This window comes from Lagenorhynchus albirostris, chromosome 12, assembly GCF_949774975.1.
Source record: "Lagenorhynchus albirostris chromosome 12, mLagAlb1.1, whole genome shotgun sequence".
Lineage (NCBI taxonomy): Eukaryota > Metazoa > Chordata > Mammalia > Artiodactyla > Delphinidae > Lagenorhynchus > Lagenorhynchus albirostris.
The window spans coordinates 45,093,145-45,114,770 of record NC_083106.1 but is presented as its reverse complement, the minus strand read 5'-3'; the positions used below and the strand labels follow the sequence as shown (position 1 = coordinate 45,114,770).

Here is a 21,626-nt window from a genome sequence, read left to right as displayed (position 1 = left end):
ATTTTTCTGAAGCTGTAAATGAATGTCCCCAAAGTTCTCTCCCTCCCCTCTTTTCTTCCTCTCTGCTCTTATCTTGAACCTACTAATGAAAACAAAATTTAGAACATCAAATATTACTGGAAAGCCTGTTGGCCACGCATATCATTGTGGGTATGCCACCCTCTTAGCTTTAGGAAGCTTGAGTAAATGTCTACCATCCCTTTATGTTACCGCCCTGCTCCTCCCATCGCCCCCGTGATGGGTAGACTGAAAAAAGTGCCAATGAAATAAAAGGAAGCAGTTCCAAAATACGTGGACTTGCATTATGAAATCCTTGTGTTAAAAAGTAGTGTTTCTTAACAGAAAGAACCTATTAAATGAAAAAGAAGAAAATCATAATGAAGTCATCTTGCTAATTAACTTGGACGGAACTAACACTGCTGCAGCTAAAACTCACAACAAAACTGCCTTCTTAGTGGAATTTTGTTGAATCACAATCTCCTGTTTCTTCGGTATCCACATGTCTAGCTATTTCAAGAATGTTTATATCAAATGTTTATATCAAACTTTCATTGTAAGTGCTAATACTGAATTATTTAGGAGAAATAAGTGACAAATACTTTCCGTGTGTGTGTGTGTGTGCGTGTGCGTGTGTGTGTGCGTGTGTGTGTGTGTGTGTGTGTGTGAGAAGTATCACTTTCATTTCAGGGGGCCTAATTATAACACTACTTTCTATTTTAGTCTTTACTTATTCTTCAGCTCTTCTGGGATTGGGTAGTTTTTAACAATGAAACAAACAGTGCTCCAGTGTCTAATTAAGATTTTCTTGTAGGATTCATAAATGTCTCATTCATTTCTTGTAGACATTAATAAATGTCTCTTTAGCCCCCCTGAACTAGAGATGTTACTCTTCACCTTGGCCTTCTAATCTGGAGACAAGTTTGTGGATCAAGTATTGAAGGGTATTGAGCAAAGAATTTGATTAAAGCCACTGAGTCTTCAGATGCTAGTCCCATATTATTGATTCAAATGCACTTCTCTATATAAATGCTTAGATGTGTCTTTTCAAATGTACAAAGCAATGGTCTGGAATGACCGTCAGAGGAAACCATCATCTTGGCTTTCCCTGGCAAAGAAAGTAGAAAGCATCTTTGCATTCTGCCTGAATTACCTCTGTTTCTATGACAGATTTTTTTTTTTTTTTCATGCTGGGGAAGAAGCAATGAGACCAGAGCACAGCCACCAGAGAGAACTCTTGTCAGTTTTCTGGTAAAGACTTGCAGGAGGTTATGCCATGCACGTTTGGGGCAACGTTCTCTGAGAGGAGTGGGCTCAGTTTCACAATGACATGGCAGATGGTAAAACCATTCAGTTCCAAACTCTTGCTCAGTTAAAAACACCCTAGACTTTTCTCTTTGTTTTTCAAGATGACATGATTTAGTAGGCCAAAAAAAAAAAAAAATCAGTGATGAAGAAATTAAAAGCCGGAGTCATCTCTTAGATCCTCAATCACACCTTTATAAAATTAAAGAGCTGGCCAGATAATCTCTTAGGCCCTTCCAGTTTTAAGATTCACATGCTTTTACTTGAGTGGTATCATCCATTCCTCGCTCCAGGAAGCCAAGCTGTTATTCTTTGTTTTTGCATCCCCATGCCTCCCAGCCAGTGGGTGCTCAAGAAATATTTGTTGAAGGAATGAATGAAGTGGGGCCATGAAATGCACTGTAATAGCAAGTGCCAGCTGAGTTTGTGATGAGCTCAGCATTGGGAAGACTTGCCCCAAGTCGTTCATAACATCATTGGAGAAATTAGCTTACATCAACCGAAACTTTGCAAACCCACAGCACAACAAAGAATGAGGCAGACTCTACAGATCACAAGAGCTTAGAGAAGGTCATGCAGCTCTCAGGGACAACTGGGTAGCCATTTTGGTTTTGGCAGATGGAAAAATAAAAATAACGATAGAAATCAATAAGTATGTGTATGCTTGCTAAATGTCAGGCATTTCATATATATGTAATCATATTTAATCCTTGTAACACCATGAGATCGATATGATTATCCACATTTTACAGATAAGTGAACTGAGGCTTGGGGAAGGTCAATAAGTGGTCCAAAGTCACACAGCCAACAAATGGTGGAAGAGGAATTTGAAACCAAGACTGACTGGCTTTAAAGACCATGATCCTCCACATGCACCTAGCTGCCTAGATTAAAAGTACACTATGTCATGGGAAAACCGGGGTCTCAGGCAGAGTACTCCCTCTTATCAAGCTGTTCTCTCATCAAGCAGGTGAGTATGCACCTTTCTGCTCTTTTTGATCACCCGTCCATCCCTATAATGCCTGAGAAGATCCTCACACATGACCTCTCTTGCCCTCTGGGATTTTGTTTTCCTGGATGCTTTCTGTCTGCCCATCTCTGCTTATCTCAACCCTTGATACTTACATTTGTCCAGGCTAAGCAACCTAGCTTGGCTCTAGGGATTGGTTTTGACTTCTAGGATGTGATGACCTTAGTGCTCATTATATCCACCTTCTTCCAACCTTCTGTCTCCACCTCCTCTGCTACCTTCTGAGTCCTGTTACAGATTTGTTTTGTCGTTCTCCTTTTCTGTCATATACATAGAATCTGGCTTTCCTCTCATTCTTTGCCTGGGTTCTCCATCCTCCAATATCTATTCATTGTGACTTAGGGCGTTTGTGATGATGACAGGGGCGTGGACAACCCAAGTACAATATGAGCAGAGATAAGGAAACAGACACAAGCTCGCCTTGTGTAGGAACCAGGAGGGAATTATTGGAGAGAGAAAAGATGGTTTGTACTAAAGCATGGAAGTGAGATTGAATGGAATATATATGAGACGATAGATCTTGTAAAAAGCCAGACGTGGGTGTGTACAGATGGTAGCATAGGAAACGGAACAGCAGCACAAATGATTGAAAAAATAAACTGTTTGTTAAAAACTGTTTATGTAGAAGAAAAATTCAATCTTGAATAGGACTGACAGAGTGGGGAGGAAATACTAGAATAAGGACACCAGGTAGGGGGCTGATGCTGATTTATCCAGACATGAGGCACTGACAGCTTGCCCTAGAGTACACGTTGTGTGAATGGAGGAAAAGGGGTAAGTAGAGCAGGTATTTTGAAGAAAAGGCCGTTAGGACTTGGAAGAAAGACTGGATATAATATATGACATTTTAGGTTGTCTCCAGTTCTCAAAAATTCTTGTTTTTTTGGGGGTGGTAGTGTTCAAGAACAGGTGCCCAAGGAAAGGATTTAAAGTCAGTTCCAATATTTCACTAAATATTCATGTCAAATCAAACCTCATAGTGGACAGTGTTGCAACCAGCAACAACCCGATGTTTTTATAATCTCATTTAGTATGAAGTATTCTTAGATATTGCTCTTTTATAATTTTGAAATGATGAACTGAGATTTTTCAAATAAAAATTTGTTTCTGAAGAACAAATTTTTATTTAAAATGTATATTGTAAACTTTCTTGAATGGATGTTGAAGATCAGAAAGAATTGAGCTTTTCCTCTCTCTCTCTATGGTAGATATTTTCAGGATAAATATTCTAATAATCCTAAGTTAGTGTAATAATGGTCCAAGTTACGGTATATAATGGAATTTCCTTGAGTTGACAGTTGGAAGTAAAGATACCCAGAAGTTTCACATTTTAAAACCTTATTAAAAGGCTCACGTGATGGACAGTTAGAGTATCACCCATGATCCCTGGGACCTGATGTTCATGCCTTTGGATAAGCCCCTCCCCTTGAGCATGGGTAGGACCTATGACTTGCTTCTAACCCCTAGAATATGGCAGAGGTGATGGGGTATCACTCCTGTGGTTTTGTTACATTATATAAGACTCTGTCTTGCTAGCGGGCTTTGCTGGCTTTGAAGAAGGAAGCTGCTATGGACTCTCTGCTGAGAGAAAGTGAATGCAATCCACAGCTGCACAAGCAAGGAAACACATCCTTCCCTAGTTGAGCCTCCAGATGAGAACCAAGCTCTGGCTGACACCTTGGTTGCAGCCTTATGGGGCCGTGAGGGGAAGAAACCAGCTAAGCTGTGCCCAGGCTCCTGACCCAAGGGAATGATGAGATCATACATGTGTGCTGTTTGAGGCTGCTCAAGTTTGCAGGAGTTTGTTACACAGCCTAGAAAACTAGTTCACTTTGCTCCTTCTCTCTTACTGGTTCTACAAAACAGTGATTAGTGCTTCCATCTTCCCAGTTACCATACCAGAGGCCTCGGAGTCATTCTGGGCTTCCCCCAACCCTTATGCCCAACATCTAACATCTAATCATTCTGCACGTTCCGTGAGTTCGTCTCTTCCATGCTTTACACTGTCCAAAGTAGTGAAATTTGACCACACAACCCATGTCTTTCTTCAAGGCTGAAGGCTATGAGATGCTCATGTGAGCTCACTTTCAGAGAGATGGAGGGAGGCAGTAGTATGGCCAAGGACAAGGAGTAAATAAACAAAAAGACAAAATTGATGGGGTGCTGAGCTGAGGCAGGGTGTGCCAGGGCCTTTGCTCAGACCTTGGTTAATTCCACTGTCACCCAGGGTATCAGTGGCTCAGAAATGACCTCACTTACTGCAGAGGCACTTTTACAACCTGCTCTACCAGTTCTCATCCTTTCCTGCCTGGACCAAATCTTCACTCTGACTTGTATCTTACTCCCTCTCAAATGTATCCTCTACTTTGTTTCCAGACTCACTCTCTAAAACACGAATCTTACTATCTCACGACATTTGTCACTGGTGTTCAGCGTAAATTCAAACTCCTTGGCATAGCTGCCAAAGACTTCCATAGCTGGGTTGGCCCTGCTACATCTCTGGATATGTCTCCTACGCTCCCACCACTCACTCCGTGTTTCAATGATATTGACAGTTTACCATATGGTTTCCAAGGCAAAGTCATGCTATTTTCATCTCTACATGCCTGCTGAAGTTGTTCTCACTGTAAAGAATACTCTCCCCCCATCGTTTCTTTGACTTCACCTCAACCTTTAAGATTCTGTGGAAGTGTTAAAACCCACAAGAAGCCTTTGCTCGCCTATTAAGGAGGATCATTCCAGGCCAGAATAGAGTAGAGGCTTTGTGGGGATCTGGTTGGAAAAGCATCAGAACTACTGCTAATTACTCACTTGACCCAAGGGGACATCATACTTCAGCCCATCATCAAATCTTCACCATAATTAAAAGTAAGTTCTAAAAGTTTTATATAGTTGGCCCAATGATAATGCAGTCTAGGTATCATTGAGTACATCTTCCTTTGGCTAGATGGAAGTATAATAAAGATACGCCTCTGTACTACAATAATATTAAAACTAACATCTATTTGGGTAGATGTGTGTTTTTACAATTTAATACAGAAATTTTGTTTCCCATGAAAATGTTTCTTTATAGTCAATCTCCAAATGGTTTCTGAGATGGCTGGAAAGGTCACAAGATGAGAAAGAATGAAAAGAGATTGTAGCAATTGGGCATTTGAATAACTGGAGATGAGAATTATTATGAATATATTTTTGATTCCAGAAACATACTCAACATTTGTGGGACATGAAAGAAAGCTACTTGTGTTTAAAAACTGGGAAAAAAGTCAGCAAAATATGTGTAAGTATGAAAACTGGTCCAAGTAATTAGTAAAAAAAAAACAAAACAAAACTAACTTTATTCTTTAGTTTGGAAATTTATTAGAAATACAGGTGCCACTAGGGGGCTCCCTAATATTTCAAAATTGTTGGGAGACCTGAATATCATAGAAGGGGTAATAGAATAATGAATAAAAATGCTCTGTAACTTAAAGTATATTCCTTAGCAACATTAACATTTGCATGTTTGTATAAAGGCTGAAAATGGAACTTTATTATTTTAAGGTTTGCTAGAATTAAAAATGTATTTATGGTAAATAATTTAGAAATGCAAATGTAAATATGCACCTGACAGAGAAGTGCATAATATGCTTCGCTGAACTCAATTTCTTTGGTGTAGTAAAAGGGGAAAAAAGCACTTCATCTAGTTTCCTGATTACTTTTCTTGCTGAGTAACACAAAGTGAAAATATTAAAATGTTTTTATCACCTGAATTATTCTATCATACTAGTAGATCATTATTTACTGACATGAAATAAATATCCCGCTGTAGAACATATAGATATATATGGAATTGGATATTAGATTGTTTAACTCTATGCAACAGAATATGCAGAATAAAAATTTTAAGTTGTGAATTCTAATATATTACCAGTTAGAGAAATCTATGAAAGGCTTGGTCCTGTGTAGATATACTTAAGAGAAAAGGTGTCTTTTATTATAAGGATATATTTGATTTATTGTTCTCAGGCGTATAAAATGCCAAACTCATTAAAAGAAATTTTCCCCAGTAACATTAAATTATATTTATGACACAAAGCATTATTACTAGGAAAGGAAAAATTGGATATTTAGCATTCTTTATACAATATATTGTGATTGGTGTTTGCTTCCACAGACTTTTAGATATGTCCAAATTATGAGCACTGCATTATGTTATTTCTTATTTGTTTCTATTCTTGTCAAATGTTGTAGCATGAATATCTGAAAATTCCACATAGAACTATATCTGAAGTGTATTCTGTGCTCTGGAAAATATGTATCCTTTGAATTGAAGTAATCAGAAGTGTTTTAGGGGGTGGTAGGTGTGGGGAATGAGAAAGGGAAGAAAATTTTCCCTAGTTTTCCTTCCTTTTTCTTTTTATCAGAGTATAGTATACATTCTCATTCTTTTCTGTTTCCCATTTCAGACTTTTAATTCCCCACTAAAATTTTAAGTATAGATTTTTAACTAACTCTACCCCCATGAACAAAAAAGAGCAGTGACAAAATTTTGTGGGTTGACAAATAATTCATTCTTATTTTTAGGTTTATATATGTGCATTTTTTTCTATTTCTTTCCTACAAACAAAAGACAGATGCATAACTTGTGTACAACATTTACTTGTACGCCTCTTTCACTAGTCTTGAAAAAGCAGGGCAGGCTGTGCAAGGAAAGGATGGGAATTAAATGTTAACATACACTTTAGACTTTTACTAAGCAAGTAAAGAATATTCTAAAACATTCAAGGTAGTAAATAAAGTTATTATGATCTCAAACTGGAAGTTTTGGGCTGTGACAATTTCTTTTCCTAGCACAACTGCTAATTTCTTTTCCTAGAAACGTACAAAACAACCACACAAAAACGTACAATTTGGTAAGTGAAGTCAAAATCAGAAGATCAATTAATTTGTTAAATGCATACCTTTAGACAACATATTTGAAAATTCTGGGTGACCACTAAATCTGGAAACACAGGCAAACGTATAATGATTTATTGCTATTATATTACAGATAGTTGATAAATTAATATTATCCATGATTCAAGACTTCATGGCTACTCTCAAATCATTTTATCTCATTGTCTTAAGTATACGTATTTAAAAATGATATTTATATGCCTGAGCATGAGAGAAAGGCCTCTAGGAATTACTTAATGAATGTGTATGTTAAGCAGTTGAATAAACTATGAGAAGAAAAGCATTTTTCATTCTGAATAATATTTTCTGAGTTGATTTGAGCTTATCCTAGAATGAATAACTGTGTAAATCTACTGGTATGTATATTTTTGATTTCAGGGTGAAAAGTGGCTAAGTAATTTAATATCATAGGGATAACTAGCTCATCCTGCATTTAAATATATATAATATATATAATATATATACGCAGCTGTGTATATATATATATATGTATATATATTTATAGGTTTTTTTCCTTAAGCAGTTATGAAGTTATGCATTGCTGATAACACAATGAACTATAATGCATGGTCTCTGACTTTACTAAGCTTGCTATCCTTTTGGAGATACTTAATCAACATATATCCAAAGATAAATAACAGTACAAGACAACAATACGTGGGATGGCAGGAGGCAGAACAGTCAAGAGTTGGTCTAGAACCATCGTAGGCAAATATCTCTGGGTCTGCACTGTTTTCCAGGCTGCAGGAAGGGCTGCTCTTGTAACCTCCTCAGGGAAACTCTAGAGGATCAGCCATAAGCTTAGTTTGTTAGTTAAACTACAGCTCTAGCAAGCTATAGCTATTTTAAGAGCTACAGATTAATTGTAACTGTTTTAAGACAGTGGCCCTAAATTGCGAAGTCCCATCTACTTAGAACATTTGTTACCTCATTTGTTACTACAAAGTAATTAACTGTCTTCTGCAAGCTTTTGCTACACATTCCTAAATTTTAATGCAGGACATTCAGCATAGAATGATCTCATCATAATAATTCCCATTCCCTTAAGGTCTATTTCTGATCATTGTTTTTTATTTAATCTCGAGGGAAAAGTGTATAGATCATGAAATCTAGAATACCTCAAAGGTCACTGAGTAATCAACAAAAAGCTAATCAATTTGCAATGTGGAGTTTTTATCACGTGCCTGTGCCTAAGGCCAACGAATCAAGCTAAGTGGATTTAGCTCTCTAAGCTACCATGGAGGGAATGACCCTTCCCCTTATCAGTTTATTAGGAATTTCTCTAATCCCAATAGCTGATTCCAAATAATCCACATATATTGGCAGGTGATGACCTCTCCTTTTCCATACTAATTTTCCATTCTAAGTGCCCAATATTAAAATCCATCCCTTACCCCAGCTGAATCGTGAAGTGCAGCCTTGTCTAGGCAGCTGAAACCTCCACAGATTTGACCAAAAGCTGCATGATTATTATTATTCTTGGCCTTTTCTTAAACTGTTCATCAATATTTACAAGCACTGGGGCCTATGAGTAAAGCACAGCTCAGAAAATTACTTCTAAGAGGGGAAAATGTGGCTAGTTTCCTACAGGCTGAAGGAGAAGAAAGACCCCAACTTGGTGGTTTGTATCCTAATAAATTTCACCTTCTATCTTACATTATGGTTATCTTTGAATAGGATTTTCTAAAAATAAACATCCTTCTGAAATGATTTATCTTGGAACACATGGGCTGGAAATTTCTAGCTTAAGTGTATGTGTGTGCTCTGATCCATATACAACAGGCCAGTTGGTAGGTAGGTGGCATGGATCCACATCCTTTCCCACATACAAGTCCCTCTTAAACTTAAAATTCCCTTTTTCATTTTATTCCTGGATATAGGGACTCTGGGCCATTTTTTTGAGCAGAGATTGCAGATGATGGACCAGCATCCTACCACACCTCAGTTAAAGAGGAAAATTTGATGTCTGGACATGTGTAGTCTTGTGGAAAGGAACCTTATTTCACTCATAGACAAGAGCAGTAGTATGGCTAGCAGTATTTCCCCAGAGATGGTCTGATTTAAAAAAAAATCGATATCAACTCTTGACACATTTTCATTTACATCAACGCCTGGCTTTCAGTCAGGGCACAAATCAATAGGCAGCTTTTAACATGCCCAACTATTTCTTCCTATCGGGCTCAGGCAGGCCATTTGCTGTTAACGTACCATGTTTCTTGGGGAGGAAGTTTAACTGTTTTTTCCGTGACTAATCACAGCAGCCTAAACTGTAGTATTAATCACATGACATTTCTTCATCACCACTTACAGCCAATTGACTTTTTACTTAGTGAAAGCGTTTGAAGAAGGTGACAGCTGTTCTAAGGGGGTCAAGAGTCAATGGGAGGAAGAAATATTTAGTTCTAAAACATATACAGTATATGCTTCTAAAGTTGACATCATGCAAGACAGTCATTACAGGCTTTATCACTTTGTAGGTAAGGTCTCCCAGACAAGATGGAGAATAGGATTTGTTTAAAATTAAAGTGCTAGCTAAGAGTCATAGCATTTGGATTGAAAAGAATTAATCTGTGTCTTTCTATAAACTAAGTCACATCCAGGGTCACTAGCAACTGGCACAGTGTTTTCTCTAACTCTTGAAAGTGAATTCTTTTTCTTTCTTTCTTTTTTTTTTAAGCTGGCATGAAAACTCAGTAAGGTCTGATGCCATGTGAGATTGGCAACCTCTGCAGTATTTGTAGTCTCAATTAAGTGTAATATCTACTTCATTTACTGCAGCTACTAAGATTTCTAAATAATGAATCAAGTTCTTACATTATTCAGAAGCCACAAAGAGGTTACTAAGCCCAATAAGCAGAGACTTAACAAAAGTTTAAAACATACTTATCTAGGGCAATTCCAAAGCACAAAAGTAACAAACTTTTAAAATAGATGAAAAGGTAACCTCCTATATTATATTGCATTACATTTATATTATCCACAAATAGCAATGTTATGTTTTTAGAGCAGTGCTCTCCTGGGACACTAGTCTCCTCAGATACTCCCTAAAAAAAAAAGATTATGTGGTAAAATCGGTTTGTGGACTGAGGCATATGGAGTCCCATCTTGGTGATTTTCAGTGCCTATGGGTATATCAAAGTCTCCAAAAATATCATCAGTAAAGAAGACTATGTATTTACTGTAGCATTTCCTCTACTGACTAACCATTTTGGTATATGTTATCGAACTCCTGGCTTAGAACAGCTGCACGCAGCCCATTCTACCTTCGGACTTTGGCATTCTGGAACATAAGCTGATTCTAGAACCTCTACATTCAGTGCTGAAATGGGAACAAATCTGTAGATCTGGGGCCTCCTGTTGTCGTTAGTTTCCCCATCTACAGCCTTCAGAGGGGCAGACCCGGGTAGCTTGAAAAGTGGTAGTAAACCTTGATGGCAGTACTTATACACTAGGAAGCAAAAGTGAGGCACTCTTGTCTGAAGGGATTTACATGGTCTTTGCTTCCCCTTTTAGAATGCTCAGTTTATTGGATGAATGCTTGTGCCAAAAATCACACAATATAGCCTTATTTCAGACTCTATCATTGAAATTACATCATAATGCCAACATGCTGAGCTACAGCTATGGCTGTGTAAGCAATTTACAATATGGCTTCATAAACAGGCATTTCAGAAAAGTCTCCCCTTCTGAACTGCAGCACGTGCCAGTGTGCCCTCCCCCTGATGGACAGAAATTGCTGGACCAAGACAGGTTTTTAAAACCCCAAATACAAAGTTTTCTTGGGAAACCACACTTCCAGATGACTTTAGTTATTGTAAAGGTATTTCAAAATAAAATTCCAACTCATCTAAAGTTAAAAAGCAAAACTGTACCTTTTGGGAGAAGAGTGATTATATCTGAAAAAGGATAAAATAATTGCCAAAACCTTTGATGTCTTCCATTTCTGACTCTGTTCAGCCTCAACTACTTGCCTGACTTTTAAAGCACTCTTCTTTAGCAATGTTTACTGAAGCATGATACAGAGAAATATAAAGAATTTTAATAAGTATGAATTTATTTTAATATATATTGCAATTATATAAGAAGCACTTCAACCTCTGACTTTAGGAATATTAATTTTAGGATGAGGCTTCAGTAGGCATGAAAGAAAAAAAAAGTGAGTTAATTTATGGAAAAAATACTAAGTAAATAATAGTATAGGTGGTAGGAGGGTATGGGAAAACTCATGGAAACTGACCGCAAATGGTTGACCTTTGAGAACCACAGCGCTGCAGAGTCCAGCTAACTTTGGAAAACAGTCAGCAATTCATTACTTGTTGATTGACTATATTCTTAACATCTTGTCTAGTGCTCTAATTTCCAAAGCACTCCTACGTATTGTATCCCTTTTGATACTTAAAACGATCCTGAGATCCAAAAGGGAGAAGCATTTGACTTTCATTTTAAAAATGTTTAAACCATAGAGATTTTATAAGTTATAAAAATCCTATGACAAGCAAGTGACAGAGCTTGGAATTGAACTCAGTTCCTCTGATACCTAGACTGTGTGGTGAAGGAAAAAATACTAACAGCTAGGGGACTATGTGCATTCAGATTTCCCAACAGACATTTCACTTCTGTTGACTAATTATAGGTTAAAGTTGTGTCTCCAGAGAGACAAATCCACACTCATTATCTCCTTTTCTGAGCATCAGTATGTGTTTAAATCAGTGGTGCTTGACCCCAAGTCCAGGTCCCCAGCAGCCATCTTGCTCTTTGTATCTTCTCCAAATCTATTCAGTTTTGGGGTTTTCCAGAACTGGTCCTAGTTTCCTAGGCTCTCTTGGGCCCTGCAGAATCCTACACTGAACTTCATCTCCACAGCTACTCCTGGCACCACGTGGGCACAGCTGATTTTATGCTGGCCCTTCACTAGACTTTGTTTAGCTGCATGAAATATGCAGGTGCTGGTCTTGAAAAGTTCATGTAGCTTCCCCAAAGGTTGACCTGACTTTTTTTTCCTCTCCTTAGAAAGTTTTGAAGAACTAGTATGTGGGATCAAATGCAAAGGAAAAGAAGAATACTTTTGGCCCAAGTTACCTAAGGACTAAAGGTATGTCACAAGACTCCTTTTTGTGGTTTTGAATATCATTCTCCTCAATTCAGGCTTAATTAAAACCTCAGTTTTTGCCACCCTTTATCCATTCACTTAAAATTGACAGATTTTGGAGCAAATACTTGTGCTCTGGGATACCTCTTATCTTTGCAATTCCTAAGAGAACTTTCAAAGCTCTGAAGAAAAAGAAAAATAAAGGTTTGTGTCAATGACCTGGTGATTTTTTTTACGGCCTCCCAGTGAAGTGTAAACCACTCTCAGAGCTGTCAACAGTGGCTCGTTATATTGAGACCAATGATTTTGATTTTGAGGTCGACAAAATAATTATGTATGAAAACTTTTGTTTAGTAGAGGGAAAAATACATTAGGAAAAAGAAGGGAGATGCGCAGATGTCTATGGATAGCTTTAGGAGAATTGAAAAAGTCACAAAATCCCTCAGATGTCCTCCTAAATTTTAAGCCAAAGAAATTTTAGTAGAATTTTAACTAAAGTTTGTTTTAGCCAGTATCCTACTTTAGGTTAGTTACCACATAGTACAGTGGTATTGTTTGGTACTGGGAGGTATGATTTTTAACTTCCTTGAGGGATTCATAATTAGTTCATTTGTTCTCTTTTATACAAACGCAGCATCATTTTCCTATTTGATCTGATCAAAATTTATATTTGTTGTATCTTTGCTATTTTGATATAATATTGATTATATTTTTAATTTATATTCATTTGATCAGGAAATGGAACCACAATAACATATTCCCCCTGTGGAGAAATACTGCTGTCAGCTTAGAAGCAATTTTCAAGAATTAAATTTGGTGAAGAGTGTAGACTTGTTCTTTTGATCACTGTTGACCTGATTTTCCTTAGGATGAACTCTATGCATTTGCTGTAAGCACTAGCTGATCAGCTTTTAACACAAAGAGCTCAGGCAGTTTTCTATGTCAACAAATGTTTCTACATAATACTGTACACATCTCCTTCCTTATCTGGACACATCTCACATAAAACAATTAGAATATTTTAATGAAATATTCTTTTTTGTCTCACAAAACTATCTTATTAGCGAGGTCAAATTAACATTGTGTAGAAAATACAATTTCATGAAATAAGTTGCACACGTGTTCTTTTACAAATGGACTCGACTCCTTGTGGCATTAGCAAAATTTACATTGATTAACCAGTAAGCTGTAATGCTGCTTTTGATCTGAACTGAATGAATCAATTTTATTAACACTAAGTTTTCTTGACTTTGGGGTGTTTAGGATAAGTAGATATTATATTGCTTGTGGGAAAACACTACACTTGTAATTAAGCTAAGGAGGTAATTTCATGAAAAGAAGAAAATTGGGTAAAGTTTTAAGGATAATGGGATTCCTAGAAATGCAAAAACTCTCCTTACTTGAATGAAACAAATTACATTATCATCCATCATATGACTAATCTAAGAGTAGCCATCTCTCTGTTAAAATAGACCTATCGAATGAAATGATAAAATACCATAATTTCGGAGAGGGATAACAAATTAAGAAATACTATTAAGAACCCTGTGTTGAGTTGGCATTCCTTAAATGTCCCTTCAATTGAATAAACAACAAAAAAAGACTTACATAAAAGGCACTCACCCTTCCCCACTCATTATATGTTCTATTTGTATTTTTCTATAAATAACAGTATAGAGCAAAACTACATATAATAGATATATATCCATACTTTTAACGTATCATCTAGAACTACCTCTTTTATGAAACACATAAAAATGATGTCCTGATTTGTGGCAGCCACAGGTAAAATGACTGCCCAGAAGTGGTGTCCAAATAATACAGGAGAATATTTAGGATGGAATTGAAACTTCCCTTTCGACAAAAATTCCTTGCTAGTTAGAGTTGAAGCTTATACCAGAATACAATTGAAGCTTATACATGAAATCAATTGTTCATGGTAATTATGAAATGTTAGGTACAATGTAAAAGTTGGAAATGAAGACAAGGTTCTGAGAAAGTATACAATCATCTATTCCTAGAAAATAATTAATGAGGAAAAACTACTTTGAGCATTATTTCTGTTGGAGAGAAGTTACCAAGTAAGATATAAGTTCTATAAGGTTGTTATGTATTTTACCAAATCTTAGTCTCTGTTACTAGTGCTAAAATTAAAAGACCAGCAGACGGCATATTAAAAATAATTCCATTAACCACATCTTAGAAATCGCACAAAAAGGCTTGTGTTAGAAATTATACTGAGAAGTAATGAGAAGCAAAACATAGGTTATAATCTTCCCCAATGCTCAAATTACTGACTGAGTAATTTAAAACTGAGTAAGGAATTAAGAAGGAAACACCATATTTTCCTGGCTTTTTGTTTTCTTCCCATGAGTTTCAATTCCTGCCTTTTTGAGACAAAAAATAGAAAAACATTAAAAAAATGCATTATGACCAAGTGAGGGTTATCCCAAGAATGAAAGATTGGTTTAACATTTGAAAATCAAGTAAAATAACTACGTAGTAATAGACTAAAAAAGAGAAACCATATGATCACCTCAATAGATGCTATAAAAGCATTTGACAAACTCCAACATCTGTTCCTGATGAAAACTCTCAGCTAATAAGGAATTGAAGGGAATTTTCTCAACCTGATAAAGTTTATCTATGAAAAACCTTCAGCTAACATCATACTTAATGATGAAAGATTTAATGCTTTCCCCCCCAAATCAAGAACAAGACAAGGATGTTTGTTCTCACCATTTCTATTCATCATTGTATAGGAAGTTCTAGCCATTCCAATAAGGCAAGAAAAGAAGAGACAGATTGAAAAGGTAGAGGTAAAACTGTCACAGATGACATTATTATCTATGGAGGAAGAGTGACAGAATTTATAAAAACGCTACTAGAATAAGTGGACTTAGGTTGCAAAACACAAGTTCAATTTATAAAAATCCATTATATTTCTATATACTCGCAATGATCGATATAAAATTCAATGCCGTTACAATAGCATAAACATATGGAATATTTAGAAATAAACTTGACAAAAGATATGCAAACCTGTACACCAAAAATTATAAAACAGCATATAACTGCTGAGGGCAATTAAAGAAGTCTCAATAACAAATGGAGAGGTATACCTTGCTCATGGGTTGGAAAACCCAATATTGTGAAGCTGCCAATTCTCCTTAAATTGATTTATAAACTCAACATAATCTCAATCAAAATCTCAGTTTGCTATTTTTTTTGGTAGAAATTTCCAGGGGATTCTAAAATTCATATGAAAATCCACAATGCTTACAATAATCAAAACAAATCTGAAAAATAAGATCCAAGTTGGAGGATTAATATTACCTGATTTCAAGGCTTATTATAGAGCTATATTAATTCAGTGCGGCATTGGTATAAGGATGGGCAAATAGATTGACAGAACAGAAGAGAGTCCAGAAGTAAACCCACATATATATGGACAACTGCTTTTTGACAAGGGTACAGAGCAATTTAGTGGAGAAATCATCTTTTTAATAAGTGGTGCTGGAACAACTGGATATCTATATTCGAAAAAGAACTTGGACCCATACCTTGCACCATATGCAAATATTAACTTAAAATGGATTACTGACCTAATGTACAACCTAAAATTATAGAACTTATAGAAGAAAAAATAGGAGAAAATCTTTGGGTTTCCATATAAAATTCTAGAAAATGAATTCTAATCTATAGTGACAGAAAGCAGATCAGTGTTTGCCTAGGGGAGGGAGAAGCAGCAAAATGGGATGGTTAGGAGGGTAGTAGATACGTAGATATATAGGAAGGTATAGAGAGATGGAGAGATTAATAGTCAGTCTGGGTCTAATCAGGAGAGGGAAAGAACACAGTAATTCAAACAGAGAAAGTTTAAAACACAGAAGTATTAACTATACCAGGAGATTGCAGTAACCAGGGATCGGCTAGTAAGAGGTAATAAAGACTCTATAGGAATAGCGATATAGAAGCAGCTATCACCCTGAACGCTGAGATAGAGCAAGCATCTGAGTAAAAGCCCCACTGCCACCTCCCCTCCTCCCATGGCTGAGACACAGACCTTGTTGGAGAGGGTGCAGCTTTGGCTCACTGGATAACAAAAGGAAGTTGCTGTGGTGCAGCACGGGTGCAACTTGATTGAGATCCATCCTCTACGGTGCCAGGGGGAGCTGTTCCCTGGACATGTCTCACTGGAGGCACTCAGCTATGAAAGTGCCCGAGGAAGCGCCGTGGGAAGCTTCTGGCCACGGGGGGCTGCTGGCTGCTAGGCACTGCAGGAACTTGGCCCTGCACATGCTGTAGAAGCCTGCTCGGTGCATGAAACAGAACCTAGAAGCAAGCCTCTTTCTTCCTGGGATACCTCTCCAGCATCCTCTACTGACACAGGTCCTTTTTCACTGAGCAGGCAAAAAAGGGTGCATTTGCAGCTGAGAGGCAATAAATCAGTAACTGGCACAAAGGTATTAAAAAGAAACATGAGGACATCTTTCTGGTAGATGCTGGATATGTTCACTATCTTGATTGTGGTGACAGTTTCACAGGTATAGACATATATTGAAACTTATCAAATTGTATACTTAAAATACGTGCAGTTTATTGTATGTCAATTATACTTCATTAAAGCTGCTAAAAAAATGTATACAGCATTCCTCTACTTCTCTCCTAAGAGAACTGACCCTTGCATCTATTAGAAGTTTAAAGTGGAAGGTGTTTGTATGTATGTATGTATATATTATTTTTTCACACCAAGAGACAAAATTGCTGACCATTAAGGGCTCCTTGCCTTACTCGGAGTGAAATCCTCCAGAAGCTCTACCTATAGATCCAGTCTGACTCTAGTTCAGAAGCCTATTTTTTTTTTTTTGCGGTACGCGGGCCTCTCACCGCTGCGGCCTCTCCCGCTGCGGAGCACAGGCTCCGGACGCGCAGGCTCAGCGGCCATGGCTCACGGGCCCAGGCGCTCCGCAGCACGCGGGATCCTCCCAGACCGGGGCACGAACCTGCGTCCCCTGCATCGGCAGGTGGACTCTCAACCACTGCGCCACCAGGGAACCCCAGAAGCCAATTTTGACTGAGGAAGCTCATCTCCACCTGCCTGTCCAGTGGGACCTGGGATTAAGTAATCCTCCCTTGCAAAATTCAGGGCCAGCCTTAACTGAGACTTGGTTTGAATGGGCATCGACTGTCCCAATGTAGGGCAGCTCTCCTCCCCTCCCTTTTCAGCCGGGTCTTGATTCCTGGTTTGATTGGCTTCCCTGGACCTCATAGCTCCCCCCTCTCTGAGGATGGCATCCGCGGCTGCTGCTGATTCAAAGATTTTGATAACACACTGGGTTACAGCAGTGTGTGCTACCTTTGCAGTCTTAGAGTGACTGCTCTTCCCCTCACCCCTGGTCTCCTGTATGTTAAAAAGCAATCTGGCATTAATTTAACTGTATTTTGTGACTACTGTATGCAGGTATTGTGTTAGTTTTTAAGGCTACAACAATGAACAATACAGACATAGTACTGTAATCCCTCATGGAGCTTACATTTTAGTAGGAACTATAGAAAGCATAAGCAAAAATCTCTCTCAACATGCAATGTCTTTTCTCAAGCGAGAATTATTGTCAGCTTCTTGAGGGCAGGGACTTGGAAATGGTGAGCTATAGTGATGCCATTTACATGTGTACCCATATACATATAGAACATTTACCCTTCTAGATGATGACCTCTTGCTAGATAAGTGCTTATTGGAGAGTTGTGTTGTTTTTCTGTTAGTCTTCTTTAATCTGTCTAAAAGTAATTAAAATTGTTTATGAAATATACAATTGTGGCCTAGAGTCTATACATTGTTTTATTTCCCTGCTCTGTCACCACTGCCATCACTAAGTGAATCTCAAGCTGGTGGCTGGGATGGCTGAGTTGGGGTGGAGAGTTGAGGCATGCATCAGTTATTCATTGAATCAATAAATAAAACATGCTTTTGAGCCTGACTCTGTGCCCAGGGCCAGGCTGGTTCTGTAAGAATGTGATTTAATTTGTCCTTATAGACATTAAATTGTAAAATGTTAAGATTAGTCAACAGAGGCCATTTGCATTGAGAATAGTGGTACTAACCCCAGGCCAAAAGGAAGCCAGAGATGAGCTGTGTGTGGGTCTCAGGGTCAAAGAAATCTCTGTGGAAAAGCTGGGCTTCACAAGATGTTCAGAAAATTAAAAAGTTGCAAGAAAGAAGGAAGGGTGGATATGAGAGAATGAAAAAAGGGCGTGAGGTGGAATGAGACACGTGAGGCTATTAGAAGTGTGGAAATAATCACATGAATGTTTTGAAAGTGAAACTTGTATTTGCACATCCCATAATGTAGTGGCGTCTATTATTTTAATAATATATGTAAAAGATATATGATGGACTAGTTTCTAACTAGTTAAAACAGCCAAACCTTTGTTTCTAAATTCTCTCCAAAGGCACAAGGCAAATCCTTATTTTCTAATAATATCACTGCAATAATTACATTTAATTAATTATTGACCTCAGAACACATAATGTACCATTCCATTTATTATCTGATTTTATTCAGTAGGTTTCTCATCCAACTCATATTCACCCCCAAATTACAGAGGACATGCAGACCTGGCCTCTTGTTTTCAGTAAGCTGTCATTTTATAATGCTTTAGAAAAAAGTATATGCATGGACCTGGAAGAAAATAATGCTATTTTAATAATGTGACATGGAAACTATGCACCCCTCAGACGATTTTGTACTGGTTTCGACAGCAGAACTAATTCAATGCTTTCTGGGCATAGTACACTAGAGAGAAATCTTTCAATGAACACTGCAATGAGATGGCCCATATTTGTACTGCAAAATAAAGCAGGAAACAGTTTTAAGTTCAAAATAGAAACATCTATAGGAAATTAGATACAAAATATTCTATAGGTACCATAGAAGGCATCCTAAATAACACTGCCACACTTTAGTGGAAGCCGTTACACATAATTCTCTCAGTCATTTACTAGTCCCTGAATAGGATGGATATCCTCCTCACACAGAGCATCTATCTTCTGGGTTCTGCTTCCCTGGGTGATAGAAATCACTGTCCATGCACTGCTCTCCCCTCCCACCCTGCTGAGGCTGGAGGAGGGGCTTCTTCCAGACAGGTCCTGGGACCAGGAACAGAATGTGAAACTTTTCAAAATGGATACACTGCACTTGTTCTTTGAAAAAAAAAAAGCACCCAGGAACCTTACTATCTCCTTGGGGTCAATACTAGGTGTCTGACTTATTTTGGAGGAAAATGACTTGTTATTAGTTTCTTTGGGTTCTTCAGTTTTCAAAACTCATAAACCTTGCCATTTCCAATTACCCCAAGCCTCTGAAATTCCATTTTAAAATCTTCTGCCCTCTGACCATCACCTCCTATTCTTCCAGCTTACTGATTCCAGTCTTCCCACTCCAGAAATTTCCCGACCTCATCGAGATCCATTATTCCCGGATATTACAAGTTTGCCTCCTTCTAACCATCCTTCTCATACCCTCACTCTCTACTTACAGCTTGGATTCTATAGTTCAGCTCTATAACCATTCCTTGAAAACACTCAAGTTTCTCACCCGCCTTCCTTTTCTTCATTATATTTCACCTGTCAAAACTCCAACCACGGTGTATGTTATGGACTGAATTGTGTCCCCTCACACAAATTCATAGGTTGAGGCTCTAACCCCCAATGGGACTATATTTGGAGACAGGGCCTATAATGAGGTAATTAAGGTTAAATGAAGTCATAAGGGTGGGGCCCTGATCCCACAGAATTAGTGTTTTTATAAGAAGAGACATCAGAGCTCCCTCCCCGCCTCTCCTCTCTGTCCCTCTCTGTCTCTCTCTTTCTCTCTCAATCTGCTGTGTGAAAACACAGTGAGAAGGCAGCTGTCTGCAAGCCAGGAAGAGCATTCTCACCAGAGATCGACTGTGCTGACACCCTCATCTCAGACTTCCAGCTTCCAGAACTGTGAGAAAGTAAATTTCTGTTGTTTAAGCCCCCCAGTCTATGGTTCTTTATTATGGCAGCTAGAGGAGACTGGTACGGTGTTAGGCAGAATAACAGCTCCCCAAAGATGTCCACAACTTAATCCCTGCAAGTGTGAATATGTTAGAGTGTATGGCAAAGGGGAACTAAAGTTGCAGATGGAATTAATGTTGCTAATAGCGGACCTTGAGATGTAGGCTTATGCTGCATTATCCAAGTGGGCCCAGGGTTACCAGATGGGATGCAGAGAGGGAGAAGCAGACTGTTGGCAGCATGAGAACTTGACCAGCCAGATGCTGACTTTGAAGATGGAAGGGAGCAGTGAGCCACGAAATGTACTCTAGAAGCTGGAAAAGGCAAAGAAATGGATTCTCCCCTAGAGTCTCCAGAAGGAATGCAGCCGTGCTGACATCTCGAATTTATCCCAATGAGACCCATTTTTGACCCATTTTTGGACTTCTAGCAAAGTAAGATAATAACTTTGTGTTGTTTAAAGCCCCTAAGTTTGTGGTATGTTACAGCAGCAATAGGAAACTAATACCCATGGTTAAACCCAACGATCTACTTATTCTCTGCCAGCACCCACAGAGCTGATCATTGGAAAAATTACACAACCTTGTTAACTGGCCTCCCTTCGAATATGACTACATATCAGAACTGACCTCTTGACCTTTCCAATCAATCTTAGCACATTTTTTATAAATTCTCTTTCTCCCTCTCTAAGGTGATTATTTCATATCTTTTCTTTCCTCAAATCTCCAACACTACCTTTCCTCAATTTACTCTCAGCTTGTGTTTGTTTCTTCATAGGAAAAATGATTCTAGATGGGAAATACAGCATCTTCCCACCATTTCCCTAATCTGCTCCCATTGCTACATATGCATCTTGCCTTTCACATGGAGTGGATGAACTGTCCACGAGCCAGTCGAAAGCCAGTCTCTTCCACTGAGCCCTAGATCCCTTCCCTCTTAACTTTTCAGGGGCCTCCCTAAAGGCAGCAGCATTAACTCAGCAGCTCAGGCAAAACATGTAGACGTCTTAATTCCACTTTTCCCCTCACATGCCACATCCAAATGCACAAGAAGTTTCTGTATGTCCTGAGTCCAGTGACTTCTCTCATTTCTAATGCTAAGGCTCAGTCCAGTTCCCCTTCATCTCTCACCGGGATGGAGGCAATAACCTGTCCTCACTTTCCACTACTCTATAGACTTAGGGTTTTTTCTCTAAAGTGAAGATTAGATTCAGCTATCTCCTC

At 38.2% G+C, this 21,626-nt stretch overlaps 1 protein-coding gene across 1 annotated transcript in view; it reads right to left on the bottom strand.

Annotated features, from left to right (window-relative positions):
• The window catches only part of HS3ST5 (heparan sulfate-glucosamine 3-sulfotransferase 5), a 183,858-nt gene that overhangs the window by 27,814 nt on the left and 134,418 nt on the right, over positions 1-21,626 (bottom strand). The gene's annotated exons all lie outside the window — the stretch shown is intronic.